General features: G+C 35.6%; 1 protein-coding gene across 1 annotated transcript in view; it reads right to left on the reverse strand.

The window, feature by feature from the left end:
- FBXL17 (F-box and leucine rich repeat protein 17) overlaps positions 1–22,794 on the reverse strand; it is a 1,296,987-nt gene that overhangs the window by 482,666 nt on the left and 791,527 nt on the right. The window lies entirely within an intron of this gene.

Genomic DNA, 22,794 nt, shown 5'->3' on the forward strand with positions numbered 1-22,794 from the left:
ATACCACTTTCCTGTTACATTTCAATATTATATGGATTCTTAATGTTTAGACATAGGCCCATATTTATCAAGGTCTGTCGGACCTGATCCGACAGTGCGGATCAGGTCCGACAGACCTCGCTCTATATGGCGAGCAATACGCTCGCCATATTCAGCATTGCACCAGCAGCTCACAAGAGCTGCTGGTGCAACGCCGCCCCCTGCACACTCGCGGTCAATAGGCCGCCAGCAGGGGGGTGTCAATCAACCCGATCGTACTCGATCGGGTTGATTTCCGGCGATGTCTGTCCGCCTGCTCAGAGCAGGCGGACAGGTTATGGAGCAGCGGCCTTTGTGACTGCTGGTTCATAACTGCTGTTTCTGGCGAACCTACAGGCTCGCCATAAACACGGGGCATCAAGCTCCATTCGGAGCTTGATAAATATGCCCCATTGCATTTTTATGAAAATAGTTTTTTGAGTATTATGAAATATGCAACATATTTATTACCATTAGAATTATTATTATTTTTTTAACATAAAAACTGTAAGTGAAGAAATGTATTATTTAACATCATGGTATGTGCTTTACCTGCAACTCAAATACAATTGTTAAATAATAGAAAAAAATATTTAACAATATGGTCATATATTAATATATATATATTAATATATTAATTTTTTACAGTTTTATTTTTCTGTTTTAGTTACAGAAGTATACTTTATTGTATTATTATATAGATGCAGGTATACCTCACTTTACAGCGCTTCGCTAATACAGCGCTTTGTGGAGCTGAAGTTCAACCTCCAAGGATTTTGAAACAGTGCTATAATCATCGTGAGATTGCGAGAAAAGTGACTGGCACCATTTTGTTATGCGCAGTTAACTATTTTTACAGCATTACTGTGCAATCTGTGTCTCAGTGCTATAATCTGGCAAATTTTACTACAGTAATTGTCACTATTTTACAGGTACAGTATTTATTGCATACTGTGCTGTGCTAGTATTAAACTAAATGTAGCACTATTGCACCCCTAATATATGTTAGTTTAAACATGTTTTCAAGTTTTTAAGCACACTGTCAAGTGAAAATAAAGCTAAAACCGCCTCGTTTCACTTTAAGGCGGTTTTCACTTTACAGCGGGGCTCCGGTCCCTTACCCACTGTATTTTATTCATAAAAAAAAATGTATTGTTATTACTTTAAAAAATTAAACTTTCATGATTCAGATGAATTTACTTTAATCTTAAAATTTGCTTTGTGTTCTTGGTATTGTTTTTATTTTTTTTTAAAGCTAAACCTAGGTAGGCTCATTAACTGATCTATAAGCCGTTGAAGGCCGCCTCTGCATTTTGACAGTTTCTTACAGTTAGACAGAGCTAGTTCATGTGTGCCATATAGATAACATTGTGCATGCTCCAGTGGAGTTATTTATGAGGCAGCACTGATTGGCTAAAATGTGAGAACTGAGAAAAGGGGCAGTGTCTGCAGAGGTTTAGATACAAGATAATCACAGAGGTAAAAAGTGTATTTAAATAACAGTGTTAGTTATGCAAACCTGGGGAATGGGTAATAAAGGAATTATCTATATTTTTATATTTTTATGATGAAATGTGTTACCTAAAATGGTAGGAAATCTTTGATATTTTACTTAAAGGAATATGAAAACCAAAATGTTTAATGATTCAGATAGAGCATACAATTTTAAACAGATTTCCTAATTATTTATGTTATCTAATTTGCTCCATTCTCTTGTTATCCTTGGTTGAAGGAGCAGCAACACACTTCTGGGAGTTAGCTTGGGTGAGCCAATTACAAGAGACATATAAATGTAGCCTCCGATCAGCAGCTAGCTCCCAGTAGTGCATTGCTGCTCGCAAGCCTTAGTTATGCTTTTTAACAAATAATACCAAAAGAATGAAGCAAATTACATAATAAAGTAAATTGGAAAGTTGTTCAAAATTGTATGCTCTTTCTGAATCATGAAAGAAGATTTTGGGTTTAATGTCCCTTTAAGTTATTGGGCTCCCTTTATGAAGTTGCAGACTCAGCGCTTGAGTCCAAGCATTTCAGGTCAAATGGGGGCCATTATGTTAATTATCCTATTCCATACGCTGAAAACAGATTACAGTAAAGCAATAACTACAATAGAATGTTCTTAATTTAAACAAAATTTAAATTAATTGTAAAATAGCTTAACATACACAAAACACATTTTTAAAAGCCCCCTAATATTTTGCAATTGCCTAACTACTGAAGCCCTAAACACAGAGAAGTTTTTTCCCCCCCCAATAACAATTGTTATGTGGTCTAATCCCTGAGCAGTCATTTCCGTTACTAAACAAGAAGCTTAAATATTTTATGTTAAAATAAATGTTTTGATATCTTAATTTTCATAACAGCTTGCCTGTGTAATTTTTAGGAAATTGTGTGCTATGATAGTGTATATAAATATATATATTGTTCTTAAAGCTTTAACCCTTTAAGGACACAGCTTTCTGTTTGCTCAATTGTTTTATGACGGAAAAATTCTGTCATATGTCCTTAAGAGGTTAATTGCATTATCTGCTCAAATACTTAATTGTAAAAAGAATGTGATAGTTTTTTTTTTTAAGTGGGTTAGTTTTAGTGATTTTGACAATTTAGATAAAGTTGATAGTATGTTAAAAAAATTATTTTCACATACATAATGTACATAGATAAATAATCTTATATAAAATATATTTTATTGTTTAATGTAAATAAACATTTTGACCGTTTTAGCCATATATTTCATGTTTAGTAAAGAAAAAAAAAGTTTTTTATTTCCATAAAATATTGTAAATTTGATGTGAAGTTTTTGCAAGTACACCTAACCAAAAGGAACAAAAGTACAGACTACAGCAAATTCAACGATATGCATCAATAAGAAACAGACTTAAAAAACATAATTCAGCAAAAAGTAAGAAATAACAGATGTCAAACTCTATGTATTGACCATATTACTAGTTATATTTTAATAATTTAGTCATATTCAATTTTCCTAGAAAAAAAAGTGTGAAATTCATATTAATTTTGACTGTAAACATGCTCATTAAATTTAAATTATTATGAGGATATTAAGATAAAAACATTATGAAGCATATGCCTATTCTTAAATTGAAAGTCATAGTCATACTTTATTTAGTGAAGCACTAACTAAAGAAATAATGGATAATGGATAATAGAAACGCTTAGTGACCTTTTTTTGTCTGCTTTACAAGCGCTTGATAAGTTTTATGTCTGTCTTTTCTTTGATTATTCTGTAACTTTAAGTCAAACTCCAGCTGCCTATGCTGAAAAAACAAATCTTTGTAATTCTATTGAGTAAAACAACGTGATTGATTGATGCATTTTTTTTCAGGCATAGTTTCACTCTGCCATCAAAATGAAATGTTATGGATGTCAAAATGAAACGAAGGAAAGTTGAAGCTTATGAAGGATGAGATTTCAGATCCACAGTTCGGCTGTAGACTAAGTTCTTCCATGCCCCCTCTGTATCTACTATAAAACAAACTATTCTTATAGCAAAGGGATATAGTGGTCTTGTGTTATTTTAGTATTATATCAAAGTGCCCAGCTTCTGGTAAACACTGAAAGTAATTCTCCAAACTGTGTGTAAACGAAGGAAGTGACCCACTACAGGAAGTTTATTCTGAGTTATAGATCTTCACACAGGATTGTTAGCCTGTATAAATAAACCTACTAACCCAAGATATATAACTGCAGTTATTGTATGTGAAAATGCAATTCTGTGTGATATTTCTTTTCAAAGCAGACTTTTTTTTCTTCTACTTTATATATTGTTTAACCAATTTATTTACATTATTTAATTTTAATATATAATGAACAATATGATTATAAAAAATAATATCCAAGTTATGAAACAAACTCTAATATTGGCACCATCATATCTCGTTATTTACTGTAATTATTTAAAAAGAATATCTGTCATAATAATTAATAAATACATACAAATATATTTTGTTACTTATCTTTAAAATAAATATCATACAATATAAAATTTGTATCATCCTTACAAAGATATGGTAGGTTGAAGATGTCATTTAAACCATACATTATATGAAAAATGGTAAAATACAATTTAAAAATACATAGCTTAATTTATTTTTAACTATGATTACTGGCAAAACAACTTTGTTAAAAAAATTAGACTGTGTTGAATATATCAGTATATATATATTCTATATAAAATGTATTAGACTAGCCCATAGTGTAGATTATATGAATATATGGCTCACGACTAGCTCATTTGTTTATAACTATTTGATACATACACATTTTTACCTATTTTTCAAATTTTATATATAATTTATATAATATGTGTGTTTGTTGTAGAAAATTTTATGGTACTATGCTACATAATTGAATAGGACTGTAAAAAAAAAATCACATTTTCAGGCTATTAAATACTCTGCTTGTATAAATGGTTTTTTTTTTTTTACCAAATTATAGGTAGACATTGATTTAAGTACAACTTTAATAAAAACATTGATAAATTAAGTTTTTTTTTTTTTTACAACACAGTGAAATTAAGCAATGAGCATAAATCACTTTCTTCTTTTCAAACCACACTCTAGGTATGTTTCTCATAAAACTGATGTAACATCATACAAAAAGTTGTATGACTTACAGAAGGTGGTAAGGTTAATGGAATAAAGAAAGATTGGCTTCTAAATTATCAAAAGAATTCAAGAGAGACCTGAATTATGGAAAATAATTGTATGTAGAGCAGACAAAGTTTTTTTTTCATGTTTTTTTGTTGTCTATCACTCAGATGTTTTTTACATGGCATTAGTGGCAATTGAAAGGAACTAATGAGGAAAAATGACTACGGAGCTTGCAAAACTAGTGGTCCTGAGAGACCTTGTTACTGTTTGTGATGCACTTCAGGGCAAAGTGAAGCTAATTGGAGCTGCCATACGCTGGTTATCAGGCTTCACTTTAAAGGCCTGCGTTTCAATCACCTCAGAGGTGTGAAAGGAAACGACACCATCAGAGACATTAATGTAGTGCTTGATGAAATGCTAAATTAACATTTGAATGTGCTTGGCAAGTCTATATTATTTTTCATTCTTTCAATACAAACAAGGAGTTTTTGTCAAGTAGATGGTAACTTACTACAGGCGAATCCTGATGCCTAAAATATTAATATTAAGTTATATTTAGTCTGCAAATTGATTAAAAAAATTGACCATGTATTAAACAACATTATTTCAGTTCAGGAAAAACGTATTAATTTATAGGACTATAAAGATATTATTCAAAGTCACTTTTCTAACACTTGTAATCAAATATTTTCATCGTTGTATAAACTAAGAATTACTTGGTAGCAGTAATTTATAATCTGAATTTAGCGATCTTTGCCTTCTCCTAGAAGAGATGCAATATTTACTTAGTTGGAAAAAGAAAGCAGCCTCAAAAAATTAAATTTAGGGGTAAAATAGTGAATAACATCAATCTGAATATGATGAAACAAAACTAAACAGCTTTATTATATGTAAAAGTAGCTTAGGTTGAAATCTTAAAAAAAATTACTTTAATTTAAATGCTACACTAAGAAGAAACACAACACATGGCACCATTCTATGTGTAGGGCGTGATTCAAACTGGTCATTAGCACAGCAGTTCATGATGTGTGTGTGTGTGTGTGTGTGTATATATATATATATATATATATATATACAGTATCTCACAAAAGTGAGTACACCCCTCACATTTTTATAAATATTTTATTATATATTTTTATGTGAAAACACTGAAGAAATGACACTTTGCTACAATGTAAAGTAGTGAGTGTACAGCCTGTATAACAGTGTAAATATGCTGTCCCTTCAAAATAACTCAACACACAGCCATTGTCTAAACCGTTGTCAACAAAAGTGAGTACACCCCTAAGTGGAAATGTTCAAATTGGTCCCAATTAGCCATTTTCCCTCCCAGGTGTCATGTGACTTGTTAGTGTTACAAGGTCTCAGGTGTGAATGGGGAGCAGGTGTGTTAAATTTGGTGTTATCGCTCTCACACTCTCTCATACTAGCCACTGGAAGTTCAACATGGCACCTCATGGCAAAGAACTCTCCGAGGATCTGAAAAAAAGAATTGTTTCTCTACATAAAGATGGCCTAGGCTATAAGAAGATTGCCAAGACCCTGAAGCTAAGCTGCAGCACAGAGGGCAAGACCATACAGCGGTTTCACAGGACAGGTTCCATTCAAAACAGGCCTCGCTATGGTCGACCAAAGAAGTTGAGTGCACATGCTCAGCATCATATCCAGAGGTTGTCTTTGGGAAATAGACGTATGAGTGCTGCCAGCATTGCTGGAGAGGTTGAAGGGGCGGGGGGTCAGCCTGTCAGTGCTCAGACCATACGCCGCACACTGCATCAAATTGGTCTGCATGGTTGTTGTCCCAGAAGGAAGCCTCTTCTAAAGATGATGCACAAGAAAGCCCCCAAACAGTTTGGTGAAGACAAGCAGACTAAGGACATGGATTACTGGAACCATGTCCTGTGGTCCAATGAGACCAAGATAAACTTATTTGGTTCAGATGGTGTCAAGTGTGTGTGGCGGCAAGGAGTACAAAGAAAAAATGTGTCTTGCATACAGTCAAGCATGGTGGTGGGAGTATTATGGTCTGGGCCTGTATGAGTGCTGTCGGCACTGGGAGCTACAGTTCATTGAGGGAACCATGAATGTCAACATGTACTGTGACATACTGAAGCAGAGCATGATCCCCTCCCTTTAGAGACTGGGCTGCAGGGCACTATTCCAACCTGCTAACGACCCCAAACACACCTCCAAGACAACCACTGCCTTGCTAAAGAAGCTGAGGGAAAAGGTGATGGACTGGCCAAGCATGTCTTCAGACCTAAACCCTATTGAGCATCTGTGGGGCATCCTCAAACGGAAGGTGGGGGAGCGCAAGGTCTCTAACATCCACCAGCTCTGTGATGTCATCTAGGAGGAGTGGAAGAGGACTCCAGTGGCAACCTGTGAAGCTCTGGTGAACTCCATGTCCAAGAGGGTTAAGGCAGTGTTGGAAAATAATGGTGGCCACACAAAATATTGACACTTTGGGCCCAATTTGGACATTTCCACTTAGGTGTGTACTCACTTTTGTTGCCAACAGTTTAGATATTAATGGCTGTGTGTTGAGTTATTTTGAAGGGACAGCAAAATTACACTGTTATACAGGCTATACAGTCACTACTTTACATTGTAGCAAAGTGTCATTTCTTCAGTGTTGTCACATGAAAAGATATAATAAAATATTTACAAAAATGTGAGGGGCGTACTCACTTTTGTGAGCTACTGTATGTGTATGTATATATATATATATATATATATATATATATATATATATATATATATACACACCGGTATTCATTAAAATCCTCCATGTCTCAAAAAAAAAAGTTAATCAATACAATTTTTTGCATAGAAAATTAGCACATCTAGGGAAGTTCCCCGCTTGTGTTTTCCCCCAGTAAAATTCCACATACATTGTTTCCAATGCACAAGAGGATTCTGGGTAAGATATGCAAATTAGATATGCAAAATCTATTTTTTTTTGCTACAAATACTGTTTTAACACAGCGATCCCTTAACAGGACTATTGTAGCAACATAGAAACCACTCACTAGACATCCTGTTTCGTTCTTTTAGAACTTGTCAGTAGGAGATAGATTTCTGGTTGCTGCTTAGGTAAAGCTAATTTCAGGTTTAAATCAAAATTAATTAAAATTATGGGGGGGGATAAAAATTTGAGATTAAAATCCTCCATGTCTCAAAAGTTAATCAATACAAATTTTTGCATAGAAAATAAGCACATCTAGGCAAGTTCCCCGCTTGCATTTTTCCCCAGTAAAACTCCACTTACATTGTTTCCAATGCACTAGAAGATTCTGGGAAAGATATGCAAATTAGATATGAAAACTCTCAGTTTTTTTGCTTCAAATACTGTTTTAACACAGCGATCCCTTAACACGACTATTGCAGCAACACAGAAACCACTCACTAGACAGCCTGTTTCGTTCTTTTAGAACTCGTCAGTAGGAATTTCTCTATGCAAAAATTTGCATTGATTAACTTTTGAGACATAGAGGATTTTAATCTCAGATTTTTATCTCCCCCATAATATTAATGCATTTTGATTTAACCCTGAAATTAGCTTTACCTACGCAGCAACCAGAACTCTATCTCCTACTGACGAGTTCTAAGAACAAAACAGGCTGTCTAGTGAGTGGTTTCTGTGTTGCTGCAATTGTCCTGTTAAGGGATCGCTGTGTTAAAACAGTATTTGAAGTTTATATAGAAACACAGTTTATATAGATCACAACACACGATCTGATATGCACATTTATTATTTAATTGTTTAATGTCATTCTTACTCACAGGTTTGTGTTAATATTTTATTGTGGTTTGGGCTACCAGAATGGTTTAGCCCCTTACTGTTTGCACACAGTCTCCAGTGATTGGAGACAGGATTGGGGGAGGGGTCTGAAGGCCTTTATAAGTTTGTTCATTTGCACACTTTGATTGTCAGAAGAAGGGACGTTTGAGGTCCCGAAACGTCACTTAATAAAGATTTCACTTTGATGCCCAAAGTCCAGTGAGTGCTTGCTGTACACTTCTCAAGAGCACCCTGGCAGTTGCAGGACGGTGGTGAGAGTGCATATACCTTTGAACTTTTGCATATATATATATATATATATATATATATATATATATATATATATATATATACCAAAAAGTCCAAAGCACCAGTGTTCAGGCGAGTAAATAAAAAACAGATTATTTATTCCAAAATAGGGTTAAAAGCATATTCCATGATGGAGGGTATAAAATGTATAGCCATGCTCCACAGCAGACATGTTTCGTGCACACTGAACTTGTTCACTGCATAAGGGAGCAACAGCTATTTCCGGCCATTTATACACATTATTTCTTAAAGGTACAGTACATGTAAATATTGTAAACCCTCCACATTGCCATATATACACAATTCAAGACTGCAGGATCAATAGCCAAATATTAGAAATAAAGCCAAAATATATGTTTTGAAATATAAATTATAGACATTAATTTATATATATATATATATATATATATATATATATATATATATATATAAATCCATTTTGTCTAATATTGCTTTAAAAATCTATTTTATCCTTAAAGTAATAATTTGTTAAGGACTGCCTAATATCTTAATTTCAATTGCAATAGACTTCTATATTATTGTATTGTTACCATACGGTTGATCTCATAGTTATGTGGATATATATTTCCCTATACATATAGGTCAATATCCCTTCCAAAGTTGAGACCATCTGGGATTGAGGTATTAAGAGTAAATATCCAAAAAAAACTCCCTAAGATTCAATTTATTCTCCCTGTTACCCCCTCTTCTCCAAACAGGGTCATGATCAATTCCCTGAACTCTAAGAATATTGGCATTGGAGTTATGAAATTCCCTAAAATGTTTGGCTATTGGTGTAGTTGAGTCCTCATCCTCAATTGATCTGAGGTGCTGTAGTATCCGATCCTTAAGTGACCTCTTGGTTCAACCTATGTATTGTTTTGAACACCCCTCACATGTTAAGAGGTATATTACATGAGTTGTGTTACAGTTAATATGAAATTTAATCTCATGTGTGCGTTTTGTTGAAGTAGATCTACAACTTTTTCCTTCTATTACATGATCACATGTCTTACAAATGTTTCTTCTACATTTGTAGAAGCCATTTTATTGTTTAAGCCAATGAGTCTTGGTTTCTCTTGGAAGATCCGAGGTGGAAACAAGATTACCTATTGTTTTCCCTTTTCTTGAGATAAACTCACATCCATCCTGTATAATTCTCTTCATTATGGGATCAGCACCCAAGATTGGTATACTCTCTCTTATAATATTACATATTTCCCCATATTGTGTCGTAATGAATTTAGGTTTTTGTTTAGTTCCCCTGTTGTTTCTCTTTTTATAGCAACTTACATTTTTGCCTTGCTAAGTATATTATCATTGTATCCTCTTTCTTTTAAACGTTCAGTGATATTAATCACCTGTTCCTCATAATTAGTTTGATTAGAACAATTACATTTAGAACGTATAAATTGTCCCTTGGGAATAACCCTAAGTGTATGTCGGGGGTGACTAGAACTGAATTCTAAGATAGTGTTTCCTGCTGTAGGTTTTCTAAAAAGATCAGTCTCAATAGAACATTTCTCACGGTTAGCTGATATTTCAATATCTAAGAAATTAATCTGATTCTGATTTTGTTCCCCAAAAAAGGTAATGCCACTGGTATTTCTATTTAGATATGTACAGAATTCTTCCATTTTTATATCATCACAATCCAAAATAAAAAACAAGTCATCAATATATTGTGCATAATAAATAATGCTATCACGATGGCGGTTCCCATCTCCATAGACGTGAGACTGCTCCCACCAACCCATAAAAAGGTTGGCATAACAGGGGGCATATTTTACATAGCAGTCCCACGCCTCTGGAGATAGAAACCCCCATCGAACATAAAAAAGTTATGTGTCAAAAGATAATCTATTGATCTTAAGATAAATTGTTTTGTATTGTTTTCATAACTGCTAAATCTTTCTAAAAAATACTCAATTGCCTCCATCCCTTTGGCATGTTGAATGGAAGTGTAGAATGACGAAACGTCCGCTACAAAAAATCTATAGGTTTGTTTCCATTTGATGTGTTTGAGTTCTAATAGTAAAGATGTCGTGTCCTGTATATAGCTAGGAAGTTTTTTTACCAGTGGTTGTAGGAATTTATCCATAAGTTCCGACAGGGGTCAATGATTCAATTCCTGCTATTATCGGACGACCCGGAGGGTTCTTAAGATCTTTGTGTATCTTCGGAAAGTAATGGTATATTGGTGTGACTGGATAGATAGGGATAAGGTTCTCTTCTACAGCTTGTGTGATAATGTTGTTGTATCTTGCAATTTTAACAATATCTTTAAGTATATTTCTATATTGGTCAGTGGGGTTCTCCCTCAATTTTGTATATACTTCCTTATCACTAAGTTGTCTTTGTGCTTCCCTGATGTATGCTACTCTGTCTAATATCACTACATTTTCACTTTTCTCCGATGGTCTAGTTACAATTCTTTTATCCTGTGTAAGCCTTGTCAAAGCTTCCTTTTCTTTTTTTGTCATATTTGTTTTCGTAATACTAGTTGTATGCATGATTGTGCTATTTAATTGCCTCAGTTTTTCTTCCACTACCTTTTGGAAAATCTCTATGGCATTAGATCTTGAGTGTACAGGGTAAAAAAATTACTTTTCTTCCTACAGTTACTAAAGTCTATATAAGACTCATTAGTTAAATCATCCCTTGTATCATTACTTTCCATTTGTAATTCTTGCAAGTTAACAATTGAACATAATTCAAAAAATGAAATAGGATCTTTAGGACCACTATCATCCAAATATTGATTGTTCTTGTTCCATCTCAGCATCAATAAAGTGTTTACGTAACACCAATTTTCTTATGAATCTATTAACATCTAAAATAGTGTTAAATAAGTTGAAATGCTTTTATATATATATATATATTTCTCTGGTTTTACTATTTATAGGTACGTGTTTGAGTAAAATGAATATTTTTGTTTTATTCTATAAATTACTGACAACATTTCTACCAAATTCCAAATAAAATGATTGCTATTTAGAGCATTCATTTGCAGAAAATGACAACTGGTCAAAATAACAAAAAAAGATGCATTGTTTTAAGTCCTTGAATAATGCAAATAAAACAAGCAAACCTTATGCCAGGAAAAGCCACGCTCTTCACACGAGTACAAAAAAGTTCTCTACTATGGTAGATACGACGAGTAACTGGCTTACGAGCTTGAATCAGAGTGTTGATAACACTCTCAGAAAATCTTCTCTTGGCTAAGACTAAGCGTTCAATCTCCACGCAGTTAGCCTCAGAGAATCTAAATTTTGATAAACGAAGGGACCCTGTATCAGCAGATCTCTGCGACAAGGTAACCTCCACTGAGGAGATGAGGACATCCCCACCAGATCCGCAAACCACGTCCTTCACAGCCACAACAAAGCAATCAGAATCACTGATGCTCGCTCCTGCTTGATGCGAGCCACCACACGAGGGAGAAGCAGTAATGGAGGAAAAATATATATGAGTCTGAACCTTTATGGTACTGATAGGGTATCTATCAGTTCCACCTAAGGATCCCTCGACCCGTACCTGGGTAGCTTGGTATTGAGATCTCTCTCTAGCGTCCTCCACTCGCTGCATATCTCTGCAAACACCTTGGGGTGAAGAGACCATTCCCCTGGGTGAAAGGATTGCCTGCTGAGGAAGTTTGCTTCCCAGTTGTCCACACCCGGAATGTGGATCGGTAACAGCGTACATTTTTGAGTCTCCACCCTCTCTAGTATCTTAGATACTTCTCTCATCACCAAGGAACTTCTTGTTACCCCCTGATGGTTGATGTAGGCAACCAAGGTTATATTGTCTGATTGGAATCTGGTAAACCCAGAAGGGGGCCAAGCCTTTAAGGCATTGAAGATTGCCCAGAGTTCCAAAATATTGATCAGAAGGGAGGTCTCCTCTTGAGTCCACAGACCTAGTGCACCCCAAACCGCTCCCCAGCCGGAAAGGCTTGTGTCCGTAGTCACAATCTCCCAGGACGGTCTCAAAAAGCACATGCCTTGGGACAGATGATCTAAATAGAGCCACCAGGAGAGCGAGTCTCTCGACAGGCAGTCCAGCAAGATCTGTTGAGACAGATCTGAATGGTCGCCATTCCATTGTCTCAGCATGCATAGTTGTAAGGGTCTGATATGGAATCTGGCAAAAGGAATTATGTCCATGCAGGACACCATGAGTCCGATTACTTCCATACACTGAGCCACTGAGGGTCTCAAGGAGGCCAGGAGGGCAAGACATGCAGAAGTTAGCTTGCATCATCTCTGATCTGTGAGGAATATTCTCATGGATATGGAGTCTATTATAGTTCCCAGAAAATTCACCCTTGTACTTGGAGTATGAGAACTCTTTTCCAAGTTTATTTTCCATCCATGTGATTGAAGAAGATTGAGAAGGGACTTCCGCTAGACGAAAAGATGGTGCCTGTACCAAGATATAGTCCAGGTAAGGCAAAGGCTAGATGAGCCCCCAGAACCTTTGTAAATATCCTTGGAGCAGTAGCTAGGCCAAACAGAAGAGCTATGAACTAGAAGTTCAAGTCCAGAAAAGCTAACCTCTGGAACTGAAAATGTTCCCTGTTAATCGGGACGTGAAGGTATGCATCCTTCAGGTCTATTGTGGTCATAAACTGTCCTTCCTGAACCAGAGGATGGATTGACCATATTGTCTCCATCTTGAAAGAGGGAACACTCAGAAACGTGTTTAGTCACTTTAGGTCCAGAATTGGATGAAAAGTTCCCTCCTTCTTTGGAACCACAAAAAGGTTTGAATAAAACCCCAAACCTCTTTCTGTTGTAGGTACCGGAACAATTACTCCTAGAGAGGAGAGATCCTGTAAGCAACCTAAGAAGGCAGCCCTCTTTTCTGGTCTTGTAGACAGACTGGAGAGTAAGAATCTGCCCCTGGGCGGATTAAATTGAATCCTATCCTGTATCCTTGAGATACAACCTCCAAGACCCAAGGGTCCGGTACATCTTGGAACCAAGTGTCTGTAAAAAGAGATAGTCAGCCCCCTACTCGATCTGATCCTGGATCGAGGGCCGCCCATTCATGACGATTTGTTCTCGTGGGCTTCTTAGTCTGTTTGGACTTATTCCAGGAGTGAGCTGGCTTCCAAGTACTCTTGGGCTGCTCGGACTTGAATGAGGACTGCTGTCATTGTGACTTGTCAGCACAAAAGGAACAAAAATTAGACAGTTGCCGTCCCTTGGGCCTATTCTTCTTTCAGCCCTGGACCAAATAAAATCTTCCCCTTGAAGGGAAGTGAAAGCAGTCTGTATATAGAAATCATATCTGCAGACCAAGACTTCAACTAGAGAGCCCAGCTGGCTAGAACCGCAAAGTCAGAATCCTTTGCATTTATGCAAATAATCTGCATATTTGCGTCACAGATAAAAGAGTTAGCAATTCTCAGTGCTTTAATTCCCTCCTGAATATCCTTGAGGGGAGTCTCTACCTCAATGAGCTCCAACAGAGTGCTGCACCAGTAGGTAGCTGCTACAGCTGCCGCCGGTTGAAATAAAATCCACATAAGTTTTAACATCTTCCTCAGAAAAGTTTCAATTTTCTAATCCATAGGCTCTCTAAAAGAAGAACTATCCTCCATAGGTCTAGTAGTATGCTTAGCCAGCGTAGAGATAGCACCATTCACCTTAGGGATGGAGCCCCACAAATCTAATTGAGAGTCAGGGACCAGGAATAATTTTTTAAATGTAGACGAGGGGGAAAATAAGTTCCTACTCTTTCCAATTCATTACTAATAATGTTTGCTATCTTAACTGGCACAGGAAAAGTCAGAGGGACCTTCCTATCTTCATAAACCCTGTCTATTTTAGGGATCTTGGGTTCCTCAGGAAGTGTAGCCTCTGGAACCTCTAGTGTAGACAGAACCTCCTTTAATAAAAAACATAGATGCTCAATTTTAAATCTAAAGGAGAGTTCCTCCACTGAAGGAGGTTTAGAAACTGAAGTCTCTGACTCAAAGTTCTCCCTGTGAAGCTACAGAGGTTAACTCATCCTCAGATAGATGGGATATAGTAGCTAAATTGTACAAATATTTAGATGACTTTAGGTCAGGAGAACTATGTTTAACCTTTCTCTTGCGTTTGTTAGAGTGAGGTAAGGCACTCAGGGCCGCAGACACAACTGATTGTAACTGTGTGGTAAAGTCCGCTGGAAAAAAGCCCCTTCCAGCTGGAGGATTAGTTGAGCCACGGGGAACTGCATGTTGAGCGGGTAATGTAGAAAGGGTAGTAATTTCTCGGGACCCAGATTCCTGAGATGTAGACGTCTCAGAAGGGCTAATAGCGCTATGAGTATTAGCAGGCTTGTCTCCCTTTTTAGACTTTAGAACAGTGTTTAGGGAAATGGAACAAAATTGAGCAGGCAGGCAAACCACAGCCTTCGCACAATATAAACAGGAATTATTAGTCCTCGATAGCTTTGTATATACCCACAGAAGGACAAACAAAAAGAAATGCTTTATTTAAAAAATGGCACCTTAATACTCTTGATGGCGGAGGCACTCACCACCTCCTAGACCCAGACAGCTAACAGTGAAAATGCTCTCCTCAGGAATGATGTCTGCAGCAGGATCTTAGGAAATGAAAGAGACCACACCAGATAACGTGGTGCATAAGACAGGACTTCCCCTGTTATGAAAAAGGGCACTAAGCTAATATGAGCTGCGCAACACTTCAAAAACAAAAGTGAAATCTGTTTGTTCCAAGCCAAAAAACACACAGTCTACGGGCCCAAAAAAACTCTCCCATTAAGCAGATATAAATCCTGAAGCTGTTCAAATAATCTCCATGAAGTAGATATTAATCCTTGATCCTATCGAGGTATAAAGGAGCCACACTGTGACCCTGTACAGTGTTTTAAAGTGTATATATAAAAAACAGTCTTACCCTCCAGGATCCTTGCTGTGGAACAGGCACAGCCTTAAGTGTGACAGTCTTGCAGCAGCGCTTCTGACATGGACTTGAGTGTGTAACAGCAAGCAGCGAAACTTGTCAACACTGATTGCTCAGGAACTGTTAGCAACAGTCTGGATGGGTTCGCAGAAAAACTTTCCCTGCATCTCCAGACTCTAACTTTCATCAATACTCTCACTGAGAGGCTGACATGATTACTTAAAACTCCAGTCCTTTCTTGAAGGGAACATACCCATTAAATGACTATCCAAATCTTCTGACACTTCTCTGCCACCACCTATAGTAATGAAAGGCAAAGAATGACTGGGGAATAGGGGAAGTGGGAGGGATATTTAAGCCTTTGGCTGGGGTGTCTTTGCCTCCACCTGGTGGCCAGGTGTTGTATTTCCCAACAGTAAGGAATTAAGTTGTGGACTCTCCCTGCCTTATGGAAGGAAACACACAAACACAAAACAATGAGGCCTTAGGAACACACATACACCATTATAAAGACCAAGGAATACAAAATGGAGAAAGAAAGAAACAGTATTGTAAAAATCATTAGTCTAGGGATAATGTTACCAATCCATTCAATGTTAAATAAATTAAAAATCTTAATGTCACATATCTGAGACTACTGAAAATTTCAAGTCACCTGTTTGTGTATAAAACTATTAGAAGTTAATTCAACCACATCACCAAATGGCAAAGGAGGAAGCATTCCAGTTCAGAACAGGATTAACAATCAAAAACTTTCAAAACTTAATAAGTGAATCTGTTGGAAAACTAGATTCCAAGGGGATGATTATAATCCTTTAGGAAAAAAATGTATATAAAATTATCATCAGAAAATCACTATTAAAATCTAAGGGGAAGTTTATTAATATCAGGTACTAATTCCCTCGCCAATAGACTTTAGTAGTTTAACTATTATTATCTCCAAATTTTAGTCTAAAAAAATTCATTCCATGTGAGAGAAATTCCTCACTCATAATGTTTAATTGTTATCCTGTTTCCATGTAACCTGTGATCTCCTCTTGTACTGTAATACGTCATAATTTGTAGATTTTGTAGACATTGCAGAAGATGAAGAAGAATGAAGTTATCCATTCTATTTATAAATCAACTGAAACATTATAAGGATGACATTTGCCCAGAGTTATAACAATTTAAACATCGCATATAAGGAGAAAAAACACTTTATCAAATGGTATAGTTACATTGATGACATTGTCATTTGGAATGGTGTCAGTTACAAAATTTAAAGTGCTTTTAAATATATTAAAATTAATACTTTGAACCTTTGAATTTTTGGATTTTATATTAGTTCATGAAAGAAAAAAAAAAAAAAAAATGAAACTATCATGGGACTATTTAGTAAAGAAACCCACATTAATTACTATTTTAATACTATATGATGCTAAACAAATTATGTATTAATATTTCAAACGACTTGATGAATTGTACAAAGCTTAAAAAGGCACAAAACCTAAAATTTTTCTTTCATCGCTCAGGTAAAGAATACAATTTAAAAAAAAAAAGTTTCAATTTACTTCTTTTATCTAATTTTCTTCATTCTATTGTTATTCTTTGTTGAAGAGATATCTAGATAGGTGGCGTGCACATGCCTGAAGCACTACATGAAAGGAAATAGTGCTGCCCTCTAGTATTCTTGCTAATGTATAACATTGTTGTAAAACTGCTGTCACATAGTCCTGCAGACATGTGCACTCTCCTGAGCTTTCTTTCTTGATTTTAAACAAAGGCAAACAAGAAAAATGACGACAATTTGATAATAGAAGTAAATTAGAAAGTTGTTTAAAATTGTATGTTCTATCTGAATCATGAAAGAATATTTGGGGGGTTTATGCCCCTTAAAGATTTATGATCTGGATGCAGTCATGACATGACTAAAAGCCTATTGCAGGATTGAAACTTTGTTGTTGGTGTGGTTTGTACCTATGGACCCTGTCTAAAGACAAAAAGTCTTTTAAAGAATTGGTGGCTGGAAAAAGTTGAATTTTTACAGTGCAGTTGAGACCTGGCTGGTATCTTTACGTGCCCCACTCTGGAGGGGGTGCTGTCTTCCCACCTTGGATTATAAAAAAAAAAAGCATGCCAAGTGGGTAAACAGTTAACTCCTGGTGAACACAATCATTTCATAGGAAGGAAGAGCAAATATCATTAATCTAATTGTAAACACTTCCTCTGTGTTTGATCATAGAACATACTGCTGGGCAACAAAACACAAATTATATACATGGGTATTTATACATAGGTACCCAACATTTGTTTACCATTGTAATATTACATCACTTTTACATGTTGTGCTAGATTAAACATTCCAAAGAAAACAATTATTGCTTAAAGATGTATTAGCAAACACCAGATGCTTTTTGTTTTGTTTTTTTCCTCCAATTAAGGTTATCTTAATGGGTTATATAAGAGATCCTTTTAAAACACTAATTTGAATAAACACTCCACTAGTAGCATTAAATTACTTAGACATGTTTATTTAACATGTTACATATCACTGCAAATGCAACTTTTATTAAATAAATAAATAATTTAACTAATTCCATAAGTGAGAAAACATGAAACTGGTCAATTGTACAACATACTACTTTCTTATTTACAAACCAACCAGATGTGATGATATATTTAATTGTTACTGATTGAGAAATATTTATTTTGAAAACAATAATTAAAACATAAGCACAATAGTCTGCACATAATAATCATTATATGTTGTCCATTAAGTTATAACTTTTATTATTATGTTACACTTAATGTGGATAGATAGATAGATAGATAGATAGATAGATAGATAGATAGATATAGATTGATTAAATGCAAGGTAAGAATAAAAGTTATATCAGAGCTTAGAATAAAGAAGACATATATGTTGTCTTGCTACAAAATAACCTATCAGCCAAGAGTAAATGAGTTAGCATCTTATTTGCTGCCACCGTTTTTCATTAACCAAAATCTACTCGCCACTTGCGCCAACAAGGGTTTGCTTCTGCACAAGGGCTAGTCATGATTATTATGTTTGTATAGACTGCATTGTATTGCATTTGTTATTTGGTTGAAGCCAATTTCTGACATGTATGTATCAGGGTTAGCCAACAGAAGTCTGCAGGGTGCATTTCCAGTTCTGAGAATTAGAAAATCCACAATTCACATAGTGAAATTACATGAAACATGTGAAAATAAATAATGAAAGTGTATTGTAAATAAATAATGAAAGTGTATTGTATAATAATTTTACTATGCATATCTAAACCTTTTATTTTAAAATATCAAGGTGCTTACTGTCCATTCAATCAAAACTAAAAGAACAGAAATCTGAACTTTCAAAACACTGAACTAAATCACCATTAAATCTGAGGACAGATAAAATGCTCCTCCAAGCGCGCAAAAAAACTAAAAAAGGAGATTTTGCATATTGGTTCATGCAAAAGCACCTGCCCAGATCTTGATCTAGATTCTCCTGAAATAAAAAAAACAAAAAAACAAAAACAAAGCAATCTCAAAATGCAAACCACATACATTTCAGGTGCAAGGGCTGATATATGGGCTCTAGAGTTCCTCCCCTTGCATCATGAAATGGGTACTTATTTTGCATGACATCATCACACACATGATGACATCATATACATTCTATCTATTGGGTTCTTGTAAAGTGTGGTTATTCACCCGTAAGGGTCTCAAGGCGCTGAGAGTTGCAGTTCAGTTGAATAGCCAGGTCTTGAGGTCCTTTCTGAACTTTGTTATGGAGGTAGCTTGTCTGAGGTGCAGCAGGAGGGTGTTCCAAGTCTTGGCTGCCAGGTTAGAGAAGGATCTGCCTCCCGCTGTGGTTTTCCTGATGCGGGGGATGACTGCGAGGGCTTGTTCGGCTAATCGAAGTTGTCTGGCAGGAGTGTAGAAGGTAACGCAGTGGTTCAAGTATTCGGGACCGATGTTGTGGAGGGCCTTGAATGCGTGGGTGAGAAGCTTGAAGGTTATTCTTTTGTTGATGGGAAGCCAGTGCAGGTCCCGCAGGTGTTTGGTGATGTGGCATTGTCGAGGGATGTTGAGGATTAGTCTGGCCAAGGCTTAGTGAAGCTTATCGTTCTTAAAGGGACACTGAACCCAAATTTTTTCTTTTGTGATTTAGATAGAGCGTGCAATTTTAAGCAACTTTCTAGTTTACTCCTATTATCAATTTTCTTCGTTCTCTTGCTATCTTTATTTGAAAAATAAGGCATCTAAGCTTCTTTTTTGTTCAGACTCTGGACAGCACTTTTTTATTGGTGGATTAATGTATCCATTAATCAGCAAGAACAACCCAGGTTGTTCACCAAAAATGGGCCGGCATCTAAACTTACATTCTTGCATTTCAAATAAAGATACCAGGAGAATGAAGAAAATTTGATAATAGGAGTAAATTAGAAAGTTGTTTAAAATGTCATGCTCTATCTGAATCACAAAAGAAACAATTTGGGTTCAGTGTCCCTTTAATGGATCTCCGTACTATCTAAACAACCAAAATGTAGAAGATTGCTCAGACACGTCCTCCACACCAAGCACTGATAACACACAGGATTTGTCTGAGTCGTCTTTTGCAGTGACAGAGTAAAAGGTGATATACTTTTATCATCAAGTTTCATTTTTTCTCTAGGTATCTTTTTTGAATATCAGGTAGGTCAGATCAAGAACGTGCATGTCTATGAGGCATTATATGTCATCAGTTTTGCCACAAAAAAACCTACAAATATTATTATACATTTGCAAGTAGACAAGATAATAGCAGCACTCCATATATGTGCATGTTACCTACCTAGGTATGCTCTTCAACAAAGAATACAATGAGAACAAAGTGCATTTAATAATAGAAAGAAAGTAAAAATTGCATGAACTGTTTGAATCACAAAATACAAATTATGGGTTAAATGTCCCTTTAAATTAAAAAAGCAAATCTTGAATTTGCTAATGCACAGTGAAATTTCTTACACCAGGTTGTAATATAACAGCATTTGCTCGTCATATACAAGAAAAAAAATGCAATTATTTGCTTTCTTTGTAAGGAAATGAATCAGAGGACCCTAGAGATATTTAATCAAATAATAGCCTAGGAACCAATTCCTTTTTTAAAGGACCACTAAACACAAAAGAATATTACAGTATATTCAATAAATGCATAATAGACAATGCAAAAGCACTAAGTTAGAATTTCACACGAGTAGTAGATCATTTTTCTGAGTTTTATTTTCCTTCCCCCTATATCATGTGACAGCCATCAGCCAATAATAAAATACACATACGTATATTATGTGAATATTGCACATGCTCAGTGCATAAAAAATTGTGCACATTTAGATGATGGATTTAAAACGAAAAGTTGTTTAAAATTCTGTGCTCTATCTGAATCATGAAAGTTTGATTTTGACTTTAGTGCTCCCTTAAAGGGTTAAGGGTAAGAAACATGGCCGGGCTTCATGAATATTTTAGCTTAGTACCATGACATTACTAATCTTTACCTCTGTGCTTTGTTAACCAGTGTGGAAGCTGATGGTGTCCACTGACTGATTTGGAACTTAGAAGATAATTGAATACAAAGATGGTCATTATATTTTACCGATTTGTTTTTTAAAAAGTTAATATGTTGCTTTATTTAGAAAAGTAAGCAGACCTGATTGAATAAGAAAACAGAAACACAGATAGCTCCCAAGTGAATAGGCTGTAATAAGTATAGACAGCTCACTGTGTATACTAAACACTAGAAACAAGTAATTTAATTCAGTGTGTATAATTTTAAGCAATGGTACCCAACAGAAATTAGTTTGTAAAACTAATTACTTATGTAAAAGATTCCAAGGGAGTCTCAAAGATACCATCTTCTCTTGGGGCATGAACTCATTACATCTTGATGTCAGTTATCTACAGGAACTGGTGTGAGAATAAGTATTTTTTACCGTGGTTTATCACAACAGCTTGCCGCAGAGGGTGATGAATCTTGTGCAATAAGCACCATTCATTTAGTCGGTGTTTCAGATATAGCCATTTGAAACATTCTAACATTTTCACAAATATTCTGCGCTCTGCTACCGGAGTTTAACATGTTGAGTGCAGAAAGGACAGCTGCCGAGTACATTCATAAAGCAGAGTAATCACAATCCTGTAATTCTACTGGATAGCCTTTATAAAACTATCTTTAGGACAATAAACAAGTTATACCACAGCTTCGGAGAGATAAGTATAATCTGCCATAGTGGGAATGTTGTTTCAAACTCTGACATATGAAATTCTTGCTAAATGAGCTGCACAACAACATTTAACATTTGCTGATTTAAATGTCGACATTTCCATGTGAACATTCAATAGGATACATTTTCCGACTAGCTTAGAATGACAGAATGCTAATGCGCAGTTACTAGTATTTTTTTTTTTTTATTGTTTTATTTGCTTCATTGAAACATATATTAAATCTTAAGTGAAGTGGAAAATTGTTTTCACCAAAAGAACAATGCTGTATTCACTCATAGTTTAAGGGTTCCATGTGGTTCATCATATTGTTCAAAACCTTTACAGAACGACTGTTGATAATTAAATTAAAGGTTTTGTTTGTTTTGTTATTTTTTTTATTTTTTTTTAGATTAACGTCTCAGTTAAACATAAAATTCATTCCGAATTGCTTAATAACAAAGTAGGACTTGAGACTTCTCATCTAACAAAGCAGAATATTTTCTTTCAATTAGAGGTTAACAAAACCTTAATGTGGAGTTAAAACAGCTGTCACTTGCAGAAAAGAAGGGTAAATTAACTGAACCCAATCAGCATCTATACTAACTAGGCGGCCATTTTAAAAATGTAAATCGCTTCATCTGAAAGAGGATTTGCAAGTTCTCTAGAAAGCAGGAGAACACCAAGGGAACATTGTTCCTTGGAATTTCTAGGCACCAGAAAGGTCATTTAAAGGGGGATGCTTGCACAGTCAATTTCTAACCAGCTGTACTGGATAGCTTGGCTCAAAAACTATTATTAAAAAAAAAAAAGATGGAAAAAAGACATATAAGGGCCCATGCCATCTTTTAATTGTAATATAACAATAATAATGGCACACCAGGGAGGTTTCTAATAAGGGAAATGGTTTATTGTCACCCCACATACAACA

The sequence above is a fragment of the Bombina bombina genome, chromosome 2 (assembly GCF_027579735.1).
Source record: "Bombina bombina isolate aBomBom1 chromosome 2, aBomBom1.pri, whole genome shotgun sequence".
Classification (NCBI taxonomy): Eukaryota; Metazoa; Chordata; class Amphibia; order Anura; family Bombinatoridae; genus Bombina; species Bombina bombina.